We start from the raw sequence: 12,311 nt of genomic DNA on the forward strand, positions 1-12,311 counted from the left end.
ATTGCTGGATGGTCTGCCACACTATCCAACACCGTCTCCTCAAAGACTGGTGCTCGGACATGACTTTGACAGGAACTTTGCCCTGCTGTCTGTGGTATGAAAGACCGCATCTCTCATAAGTTGGTATCCACGGAGATAAAAAATGGTTTCAAATGGCTCTGAGCACTATGGCACTTAACATCTATGGTCATCAGTCCCCTAGAACTTAGAACTACTTAAACCGAACTAACCTAAGGACATCACACAACACCCAGTCATCACGAGGCAGAGAAAATCCCTGACCCCTCCGGGAATCGAACCCGGGAACCCGGGTGTGGGAACCGAGAACGCTACCGCACGACCACGAGCTGCGGACCCACTGAGATAAACTTCTTCCATTTACAGAATGAGATTTTCACTCTTCAGCGGAGTGTGCGCCGATATGAAACGCCCTGTCAGGTTAAAACTGTGTGCCGGACCGAGACTCGAACTTGCGACCTTTGCCCTTGGCGGGCAAGTGCTCTACTAACTGAGCTACCCAAGCACGCCTCACGACCCGTCCTCACAGCTTCAATTCTGCCAGTACCTCGTCTCCTACCTTCCAAACTTCACAGAAGGTCTTCTGCGAACCTTGCAGAAGTAGCACTCCTGGAAGAAAGGATATGGCGGAGCCTTGGCTTAGCCACGGCCTGAGGGATGTTTCCAGAATGAGATTTTCACTCTGCAGCGGAGTGTCTCCGCAATATCCTTTCTTCCAGGTGTGCTAGTTCTACAAGGTTCGCAGAAAAGCTTCTGTGAAGTTTGGAACGTAGGAGACGAGGCACTGGCAGAATTGCAACTGTGAGGACGGGTCGTGAGTCATGCTTGGGTAGCTCAGTGGTAGAGTACTTGCCCGGGAAAGGTAAACGTCCCGAGTTCGAGTCTCGGTCCGGCACATAGTTTTAATCTGCCAGGAAGTTTCTTCCATTTAGGTTGAGGTCTGTTGGGAAAATGTTCTATGTACGTTCGTGCTGCTTTCGGACACTACATCCTGAGTACATTAAATGCATGTCTGCCAACTTTAGTGACGAGTAACGTAACTGCACAGTAACACACCTCACCACGGACACATGACAAGCTGTCTGATACACTGGATAACTGACGCCAGGGATAGTGGTGTGCGTGCGGCACAGGTTAATGGGCCGCTGCTATGCGTGCGGTCGTCGCATGACACACCCACTTTGAGCAAAGTTGTGTGCAGTACTTCTGTTTGATGCTCAGGGACGTGCGCTGTTTATCACCTGCTGCCTGTTGCAGTGTACAAAAGACACCTGGGATCTTTGCGAGATAGTGCGGCAGACCTACATACACCGTTGCAATACATGCAGTGAGACGCGATCGTCGCTTTGAAAAATTACTAGGAGTTACTTTGTTGTTATGCGGTGTACGCTGTGTATGTTCGTAACACAATAAAATGGTTCAAATGGCTCTGCGCACTATGGGACTTAACATCTATGGTCATCAGTCCCCTAGAACTTAGAAATACTTAAACCTAACTAACCTAAGGACAGCACACAACACCCAGCCATCACGAGGCAGAGAAACAAATTAGCGGCCGTCACAGTAGCCTGTTATGGCTACAATATCATTTTTCTGCATTTTGTTAGCTAACATTAAATAGGAGCTAAGACGTGTTTAGGTTACGCCGATTGTTGATTATAGCTTGCAACGATATAATCTTTCAATTCAGCTACTAATATAAATTAAAGAAGCTAGACACTAGGATTCTGTGCGTTGGATTTTCTGTACTGGACAGCTAGCGGTGCGACTTGGAGATCAAAGACACGGCTGATTCTCGAAAATGGCCATCCTGCATGCCAGAACATTGGTGCAGTTGGGTTTTAAGCTAGCAGCAATGGCACCTAAAGATCCACCCAGGACTTTGGATAGCAATACTTGAGTTGGTTACTGAACATATATTTAAGCAAATAAAAAAAAAGTAGGAAAATATTACGAAATGGCGACGCTGCAGCAATTCTCCTCAGGCATGTTGAATTTGAGGCGATGTGCTGTAAGCGCCATAACTGTTGCCAGTTTAAATCTGGAGAAACAGAATCATATTCTACATAATCTACATGAGTGCACCTACTGAACCACGCAGGGGATTCTAGAAATACTGTTTTTTATGTAACTGGAGAGTGTAAAATAAAGTAGTTCAATTTTCACCAAAATAAAGAGAGTTTTGTTTTAATAACTATTGTTTGAGTTAGTTAATCGAAAATGCTGTACGTCATTCACTTTGAGATGTTACTTCAAAGTCGTGGTTAAATTTTCAAATAAAAGGATTGAAAATTGGTGAAGTTACGGTGCAAGCCTTTTTGAAAAACCATATTCCGAGAAAATGTGTTATAGACATGAACAAATGAAAACAATCTACCTATAAAAAAATCTTAGCCTAATCTGCTCTCCCAGGGCTGGCCTATCGTACTGTTGCCATTGCGATTGAAATCATATCCACTAATTTACCATAGAATAACTGAGACTCCATGAAGGCACAAGGCCTTACTCCAAACAGGCGCATTGCTAGGACGATTCCACGGTTGATTTCATATGCTTTCCGTATAAATTTACTACATGGTATAACAACTTCTGGGCAATATGGACAAGTAGCAATTATTGCGAAGCCTAAGCCTCGAGGACTTCGTTCTTGCAACGTGATGTCTGTTGCACTTCTTTACATTTCACGTGTTGAGAAATAACAGCGAAAACGGCAAGAAAGATTATAATCTTAAGCTCAATTCGTAATTAACATCAAAATCCTCGTCACTGTCTCTCAATTTCTTAGCACAGTCCCTGACTCCATCCGAACTGCTGTCAGCCTCATATTTATTCTTTGAGCCCTTTGATGTCATACTGTTTCCGGACCGCGTTGTATGTGATGTTTTCGTATCATTTCGGCCCTTCTACACTTGCTTAGTAGTCATTCTTACTTGGAAAACAAAACTGTATACCGTGTTTTTGTTGCGGTCTTCAGTCCGAAAACTGGTTTGATGCAGCTCCCCATGCTGCTCTATCTTGCGGGAGCCTCTTCGTCTCCGAGTAACTAATGCAACCTATATCTTTTTGAATCTGCTTACTGTATTAATCTATTGGTCTCCCTCTAAAAAATTTTCCCACCACACTTCGCTCCAGTATTAAACTGGTGATCTCTTGATGTCTCAGAATGTGTCCTACCAACCGATCCCTCCTTCTTGTCAGGTTGTGCACAAATCTCTCTCCAATTCTATTCAGTACCTCCTCTTTAGTTATGTGATCTATACACGTAATCTGCAGCATTCTTCTGTAGGACTGCATTTCAAAAGCTTCTACTCCCTTCTTGACTCGTTTATCATCCGTTTTTCACTTCCATACGTGGCTACAAGAAAAGACTTCCTCACACTTAAATCAATACTCCATGTTAACAAATTTTTCTTCTTCACAAATGCTTTTCTTGCCATTGCCACTCTACAGTTTACAACCTTTCTATTCGTTAATTGTCAGTTATTTTTCTGCCCAAATGGCAAATCTCATTTACTACTTTAAATATCTCATTTTCTAATCTAATTCCCTTAGCATCATCTGATTTAATTCGACTACGTTCCATTATTCTTGTTTTGCATTTTCTTATATTCTCCTTTCAAGACACTATCCATTCCATTCTACTGCCCCTCCAAGTCCTTTGCTGTCTTTGATAGAATAACAATGTCATCGGCAAACCTCAAAATTTTTAATTCTTCTCCCTGCACTTTAATTCCCACTACAAATTTCGTTTTTGGTTTCCTTTACTGTTTATTCAAAGGACAGATTCAATAACATCGGGGATAGGCTGCAACAATGTCTCACTCCCTTCTCAACCACTGACTCTCTTACGTGCCCCTAGACTCTTATAGCTACCATCTGATTTCTGTACAAACTGTAAATAGCCTTCGCTCCCTGTATTTAACCCTGATACCCTCGTAATTTTAAAGACAATATTGCACTCAACATTGTCAGAAGCTTTCTCTGAGCCTACAGATACTATAAACGTTGGTTTGTCTTTCCTTAACCCATCTTCTAAAGTAACTCGTGGAGTCAGTATTGTCTCGCCTGTCCCTCCTTTTCTCCGGAATCGAAACTGATCATCCCCGACGTCGGCTTCTACCAGTTTTTCCATTCTTCTGTAAAGAAATCGTGTTATTGTTTTGCAACCATGACTTACTAAACTGATGGTTCGGCAATTTTCACATCTGTTAGTAACTGCTTTCTTTGGAATTGGAATTACTACACAGTTCTTGAAGTCTGAGGGTATTTCGCCTGTCTCATACTTCTTGCGCAACAGTTGCAAGAGTTCTGCCTTGGCAGGCTCTTTCAAGACTATCAGTAGTTCTAACGGAATATCATCATCCACTGGGGCCTTGTTTCGACTTAGATCTTTCAGAGCTCTGTCAAGTTCTTCTCGCAGTATCATATCTCCCATTTCATCTTCATCTACGTCCACTTTCCTTTCTATAATACTGCCTTCAAGTTCATCTTCCTTGTATAGACCCTCTATATACTCTTTTCACTCTTCAGCTTTCTCTTCTTTGCTTAGGACTGGTTTTGCATCTGAACCCTTGATATTCATGCAAATGGTTCTCTACTCTCTGGAGGTCTCTTTAATTTTCCTTTAGGCGATATTTATCTTTCCTCTGGTGACATATGCTTCTAAATCCTTACATTTGCCCTCTAGCCATTCCTCCTTAGCCATTTTGCACTTCCTCTCAATCTCATTTTTCTGACGTTCGTATTCCTGTTCACCTGCTTCATTTACTACATTTTTATATTTTCTCCTTTCATCAATTAAATTCAATATCTCTTGTGTGGGCCAGGGCATTCTACTAACTAGCCTTTGTCTTTTTACCTACTTGATCCTCCGCTGCCTTCACTTTTTCTCTCTTAAAGCTACTCATTCTTCTTCTACTGTATTCCTTCCCCCTTTTCTTGCCCATAATTCCCTAGGGCTCCCTCTGAAACTCTCAACAATTTCTGGTTCTTTCAGTTTACCAAGGTCCCATCTCCTTAAATTCCTAGCTTTTTGCAATTCCTTCAGTTTTAATCTACAGTTCATAACCAATAAATTGTGGTCAGACTCCACATCTGCCCGTTGAAATGTCTTACAATTTGAAATCTGGTTCCGAAATCTCTGTCATACCATTACATAATCACTCTGGAACCTTCCAGTGTCCGGAGGTCTCTTCCAAATATACAACCTACTTTTACGGTTCGTAAGCCAAGTGTTAGAGATGGATAAATTATGCTATGTGCAAAATTCTACCAAGCGGCTTTATCTTTCATTCCTTTACCCCAGTCCATATTCACCCATTAGTTTTCGTTTCCTTCCTTTTCCTACTATCGATTTCCAGTCCCCCATGGCTATTAAATTTTCGTCTCCCTTAATTATCTGAATAATTTCTTTTATCTCAATATAGATTCTTCTCAATCTGTTCGTCATCTGCAGAGCTAGTTGTCATATAAACTTGTACTGCTGTGAGGCTTCGTGTCTATCTTGGCTACAATACTGAGTTCACTTTGCTGTTCATAGTAGCTTATCCGTGTTCCTATTTTCTTATTTATTATTAAACCTACTCCTGTACTACCCGTATTGGATTTGTAGTTACAACCCTGTATTCACCAAACCAGAGGTCCTGTTCCTCCTGCCACCGAATTTCACTAACACGCACTATACCTAACTTTAACCTGTCCTTCTTATCTTTTTAAATTTTCTAGCCTACCAGCCCGATTAAAGAACTGACATTCCACGCTCCGATCCTTAGAACGCCAGTTTTGTTTCTCCTGATAACGACATCAAAAAAATGGTTCAAATGGTTCTGAGCACTATGGGACTAAACTGCTGAGGTCATCAGTCCCCTATAACTTAGAACTACTTAAACCTAACTAACCTATGGACATCACACACATCCATGCCGGAGGCAGAATTCGAACCTGCGACCGTAGCGGTCGCGCGGTTCCAGACTGTAGCTCTTAGAACCGCTCGGCTACCCCGGCCAGCATAACGACATCCTCTTCAGTAATCTCTTCCCGGAAATCTGAATGGAGGCCTATTTTACCTATGGAATATTTTACACCAGAGGGAGCTATCATTATCTAACCATACAGTAGAGCTGCATGTCCTCGGGAAGAATTACGGCTGTCGTTTCGCATTGCTTTCAGCCGTTCGCAGTACCGGCACAGCAAGGCCGTTTAGGTTGATGTTGCAAGGCCACATTAGTCAGCCATCCAGATTGTTGCCCCTGCTGTGGTATCGATAGCAACGATGCCACGGCGTAGGGCAAGTTCAGGAGTTGGCACTACAAGACACCGACGACAGCGCCCTCTAGCCGACCGGCGCCGTGGAGCTCTACGAGCGTCGCTCCGGACTCAGCCCATTTGATTCCGAGGAGACGACCTAGCGACTTTGTTTCTATTTCACAATGGGCGAACCACTACTTGCACGCAAAGTTAAGTAAAAAGTGATTTTAATTCACACTGCAGTGCCGAGAGTTCTATCTCACCTGCTCCTCCTAGCTTCCTACCTTCGGCCTACCTTTCAGTTTTCAGGAGCAGACCCAAGCGCCGCCTTCCAGGCAGGATACAAAACCTGCAACTATTGAAACGGGACCACACGTTTTTCTGGCCTCTCAACAAACACCTCTCCGTTTTGGTTGCACCTATAGTACGGTTAACTGTATCGCTGAGGCACACAAGCCTCCCCACCAACGGCATGGTCCATGGTTCATGGGGAGGAAGGAGGGGAGGGGGGAACTATGCACTGTAAGATTGCAGCTCAATTTTGTGTGGAGTATTGATTTTCGATAGTTTATTTGGGAATTTTATACTATTGATCAGAAATAAACTTCCAAAAGTCAATACTGCAAACAAAAGTGAAGTTTCGAAGATAAAGAATTGTCTTTTCTTAAACGCACTTACGCTTGCTGAGGCCAGACTAAAGTACTAGTGTTGTGAAATGCTTATAACTATACCCAGCTCTACAGGGAGGGATTGAGATGGAGCGGGTAAGCCTTTCCGGGTCTTCCGAGGTGGTAGAGGAGGAGATTGCAATTCCATAGAACATTTTTTTTTTTCAGGGATTAGACTACTTGCCTTATATTTTAGAAGGTTCAAATATCTTTTAAGGCAGTAAAAAATGATGTTGAAAATTCTCCAACAGTGTTACCCCTTAAGACACGGCAAACATTTTTTCTTCCTGTCGAACGTATTACTTGGCGCACGACACGTTCTTAAACTCTGCCAATCAAGAATGAAATTTTTAGGATTTTGTTCCACCTTGGATGAATTTCTGCCGACACCCATGCTGTTGATGGCCGGTGTGGCCGAGCGGTTCTAGGCGCTTCAGTCTGGAGGTTCGAATGTGTGTGATGTCCTTAGGTTAGTTAGGTTTAAGTAGTTATAAGTTCTAGGGGACTGATGATCTCAGATGTTAAGTCCCATAGTGCTCAGAGCCATTTGGAACATTCGAACCCATGCTTGTGTGGTGGTGCCTAATCTAATTTCTGCTTTTACTCATACCAGACGATGGCAGGGGTAAAATACAGGGAGCGAAAGGCTATTTACAATTTGTACAGAAACCAGATGGCAGTTATAAGAGTCGAGGGACATGAAAGGGAAGCAGTGGTTGGGAAGGGAGTGAGACAGGGTTGTAGCCTATCCCCGATGTTATTTAATCTGTATATTGAGCAAGCAATAAAGGAAACAAAAGAAAAGTTCGGAGTAGGTATTAAAATCCATGGAGAAGAAATAAAAACTTTGAGGTTTGCCGATGACATTGTAATTCTGTCAGAGACAGCAAAGGACTTGGAAGAGCAGTTGAACGGAATGGACAGTGTCTTGAAAGGAGGGTATAAGATGAACATCAACAGAAGCAGAACGAGGATAATGGAATGTAGTCGAATTAAGTCGGGTGATGCTGAGGGAATTAGATTAGGAAATGAGACACTTGAAGTAGTAAAGGAGTTTTGCTATTTGGGGAGCAAAATAACTGATGATGGTCGAAGTAGAGAGAACACAAAATGTAGACAGGCAATGGCAAGGAAAGCATTTGTGAAGAAGAGAAATGTGTTAACATCGAGTATAGATTTAAGCGTCAGGAAGTTGTTTCTCAAAGTATATGTATCGAGCGTAGCTGTGTATGGAAGTGAGACATGGACGATAAATAGTTTGGACAAGAAGAGAATAGAAGCTTTCGAAATGTGGTGCTACAGAAGAATGCTGAAGATTAGATGGGTAGATGACATAACTAATGAGGAGGTGTTGAATAGAATTGGGGAGAAGAGGAGTTTGTGGCACAACTTGACCAGAAGAAGGGATCGGTTAGTAGGGCATGTTCTGAAGCATCAAGGGATCACCAATTTAGTACTGGAGGGCAGCGTGGAGGGTAAAAATCGTAGAGAGAGAGCAAGAGATGAATACACTAAGCAGATTCAGAAGGACGTAGGCTGCAGTAGGTACTGGGAGATGAAGAGGCTTGCACAGGATAGAGTAGCATGGAGAGCTGCATCAAACCAGTCTCAGGACTGAAGACCACAACAACAACAACTCATACTTTGTCTTACTTTGGTTGACTCTCAGTCCGTAAGTCCTCGCTCTGACGTCACAGAGAGCGCTTGGAGCGCTTTCGTCCAGAAAGGGTAGGCAGCTGACGTGCGGACAGTGTGGGTTCGCTTCCGGGCCAGCCCGTCGGCTGCTGCAGTTCTCTTGAGCAGGACCCGGTCGGCTCCGAGGCAGATAGATGTATGGGAGGCGAGATCCGCGCGCCGGGCCCCATGCTGCGCTTCCCGTGTCCGCTCGTTTCTGATTGGGCACGGATCGCGGGCTTATAAGAGAATTATGGCCGCGCCGCTATTGATACGCCGTACAAATGGGTCCGCTCAGTCTTCCTGTCCGGCGGCTCGCAACACGCGGCCGAGCCAGCCACCCACGGCCACGAATTGATTCGGAATTGAACCCGCGAGAGAGAGAGCGGCCCGGCGTCTGGAGATTTACTGCGCGCGCCGCGGCTGACTCGCGAGACTCCTCGCTAGCCCCTCAAAGGGCGCACAGCCGTTTTTAGTTCCAATCCGACCGGCGGGCTACCTAAAAGTCAGGCCGCGCCATTCTGCCGTATAAATCACTCCATCCGCTCGTTCTTCTTGCTTCACGAAAGGCAGGCAAAAGGAGTAGGGAAAAAAAGAAGGCCTCAGAGGAGAAGCAGGGGGGAGGAGAAGAAGCAGGAGGAGGAGGAGGAGGAGGCCGTTAATAGCCGTGGCCTTCTATTTTATTGCAGTCATACACACCTGGGAGATATAGACGAGCTTTATTGAGTAAGGTAATTCATTTGTAACGCCGGCCGCGGCTTCCAATGAAATGTTTGTGATAATCGAATATAAGATTTAGTGGGCTTATTTGCTGCCAAACTGAGTTATGGGGCGAGACGCGGGATGGTCGCCGCCGCCGCCGCCGCCTCTGGAATGCCATCGCGATGACGGAGACGCGACGACTCCCACGCAGCCACTGGGCACCGCTGCCGCTGCGCGCCTGGGCTAAACTCTTCAGCATCGGACGGCGTCGCAGGAGCCGGGCTCAGATAAGGGTATTTTGTGTGGTAACTCATGGCTAGGGACAAGGGAGACATACGGAGAAGGGATGAGGACTTACGGGAGGAATTTTTGATAAAAGGATGGATCTGGCAGAAGAACCTTCAGACTGTTGCCAAATGTTAAAGAAAGTTTAGGCCTGAGGTACTTCGAACCAACCCGAGGTCTAATTCTTTTTCTCACTGGTCGTGGGCACTACCCGACATCTCTGTGTCGGTTTGGGAAAAGGGCTACACCTACATCTACACCTACATCTACATGACTACTCTGCAATTCACATTTAAGTGCTTGGTAGAGGGTTCGTCGAACCACAATCATACTATCTCTCTACCATTCCACTCCCGAACAGCGCGCGGGAAAAACGAACACCTAAATCTTTCTGTTCGAGATCTGATTTCTCTTATTTTATTTTGATGATCATTCCTACCTATGTAGGTTGGGCTCAACAAAAATATTTTCGCATTCGGAAGAGAAAGTTGGTGACTGAATTTTCGTAAATAGATCTCGCCGCGACGAAAAACGTCTTTGCTGTAATGACTTCCATCCTAATTCGCGTATCATTTCTGCCACACTCTCTCCCCTACTATGTGATAATACAAAACGAGCTGCCCTTTTTTGCACCCTTTCGATGTCCTCCGTCAATCCCACCTGGTAAGGATTCCACACCGCGCAGCAATATTCTAACAGAGGACGAACGAGTGTAGTTTAAGCTGTCTCTTTAGTGGACTTGTAGCATCTTCTAAGTGTCCTGCCAATGAAACGCAACCTTTGGCTCGCCTTCCCCACAATATTATCTATGTGGTCTTTCCAACTGAAGTTGTTCTTAATTTTAACACCCAGGTACTTAGTTGAATTTACAGCCTTGAGAATTGTACTATTTATCGAGTAATCGAATCCCAACGGTTTTCTTTTGGAGCTCATGTGGATCACCCACACTTTTCGTTATTTAGCGTCAACTGCCACCAGCCACACCATACAGCAATCTTTTCTGAATCGCTTTGCAACTGATACTGGTCTTCGGATGACCTTACTAGACGGTAAATTACAGCATCATCTGCGAACAACCTAAGAGAACTGCTCAGATTGTCACCCAGGTCATTTATACAGATCAGGAACAGCAGATTTCCCAGGACGCTTCCCTGGGGAACACCTGATATCACTTCAGTTTTACTCGATGATTTGCCGTCTATTACTACGAACTGCGATCTTCCTGACAGGAAATCACGAATGCAGTCGCACAGCTGAGACGATACCCCATAGGCCCGCAGCTTGATTAGAAGTCGCTTGTGAGGAACGGTGTCAAAAGCTTTCCGGAAATCTAGAAATACGGAATCAACTTGAGATCCCCTGTCGATAGCGGCCATTACTTCGTGCGAATAAAGAGCTAGCTGCGTTGCACAAGAACGATGTTTTCTGAAACCATGCTGATTACGTATCAATAGATCGTTCCCTTCGAGGTGATTCATAATGTTTGAATACAGTATATGCTCCAAAACCGTACTGCAAACCGACGTCAATGATATAGGTCTGTAGTTCGATGGATTACTCCTACTACCCTTCTTAAACACTGGGGCGACCTGCGCAATTTTCCAATCTGTAGGTACAGATCTATCGGTGAGCGAACAGTTGTATATGAGTGATAAGTAGGGAGCTACTGTATCAGCGTAATCTGAAAGGAACCTAATCGGTATTCAGTCTGGACCTGAAGACTTGCCCGTATCAAGCGATTTGAGTTGCTTCGCAACCCCTAAGGGATCTACTCCTAAGAAACTCATGCTAGCAGCTGTTCGTGTTTCAAATTCTGGAATATTCCATTCATCTTCCCTGGTGAAGGAATTTCGGAAAACTGCGTTCAATAACTCCGCTTTAGCGGCACAGTCGTCGGTAACAGTACCATCGGCACTGCGCAGCGAAGGTATTGACTGCGTCTTGCCGCTTGTGTCCTTTACATACGACCAGAATTTCTTCGGATTTTCTGCCAAATTTCGAGACAATGTTTCGTTGTGGAACCTATTAAAGGCATCTCGCATTGAAGTCCGTGCCAAATTTCGCGCGTCTGTAAATTTTAGCCAATCTGAGTGTGACTGTGGCGCTTCGGAGGGTACTCCCGACCATGTGGTTTACGAGTGCCCCCTTTTCGATGATGTAGCAGTTATATTAAGACAACAACTGCCAAACAACAACACATATGAGTTATTAAGACACGAAGAGACTTTTGAAACCTTGAACAACCTGCAAATGAGGTATCGCGTAACGTTCTGACTGCACACCTGAGGGACTTTCGCGATTAGAACCAACTACTGAACGTGTCCTGGTACCCTAATCCTGTACCGCCTGTGCGTGGACAGGTCGACTTGTTAGATAGAATCCGCCACGTGCAGGGCTAGGGGACTGGGGTGCACCAGTTCACGATAGTGACAGCACCGGATCTGAAGTATGTTAGTAGTTAGTAGGATTAGAAGTAGATACTAAACTAGGAACCTGCAGCGACAAGTAGTTTTGGCCTGTCCAGTGTCAGGGGCACGCTCGTCGGGATTAGCTCGATGAGCAAGGCCTTGAAGTAGGCTTATATCTACACTGACACATCTATAACGAGCAACGGCCTTGCCGCAGTGGATAGACCGGTTCCCGTGAGATCACCGAAGTCTAGCGCTGTCGGGCGTGGCCGGCATTTGGATGGGTGACCATCCAGGCCGCCATGTGCTG

This window comes from Schistocerca cancellata, chromosome 9, assembly GCF_023864275.1.
Source record: "Schistocerca cancellata isolate TAMUIC-IGC-003103 chromosome 9, iqSchCanc2.1, whole genome shotgun sequence".
Classification (NCBI taxonomy): Eukaryota; Metazoa; Arthropoda; class Insecta; order Orthoptera; family Acrididae; genus Schistocerca; species Schistocerca cancellata.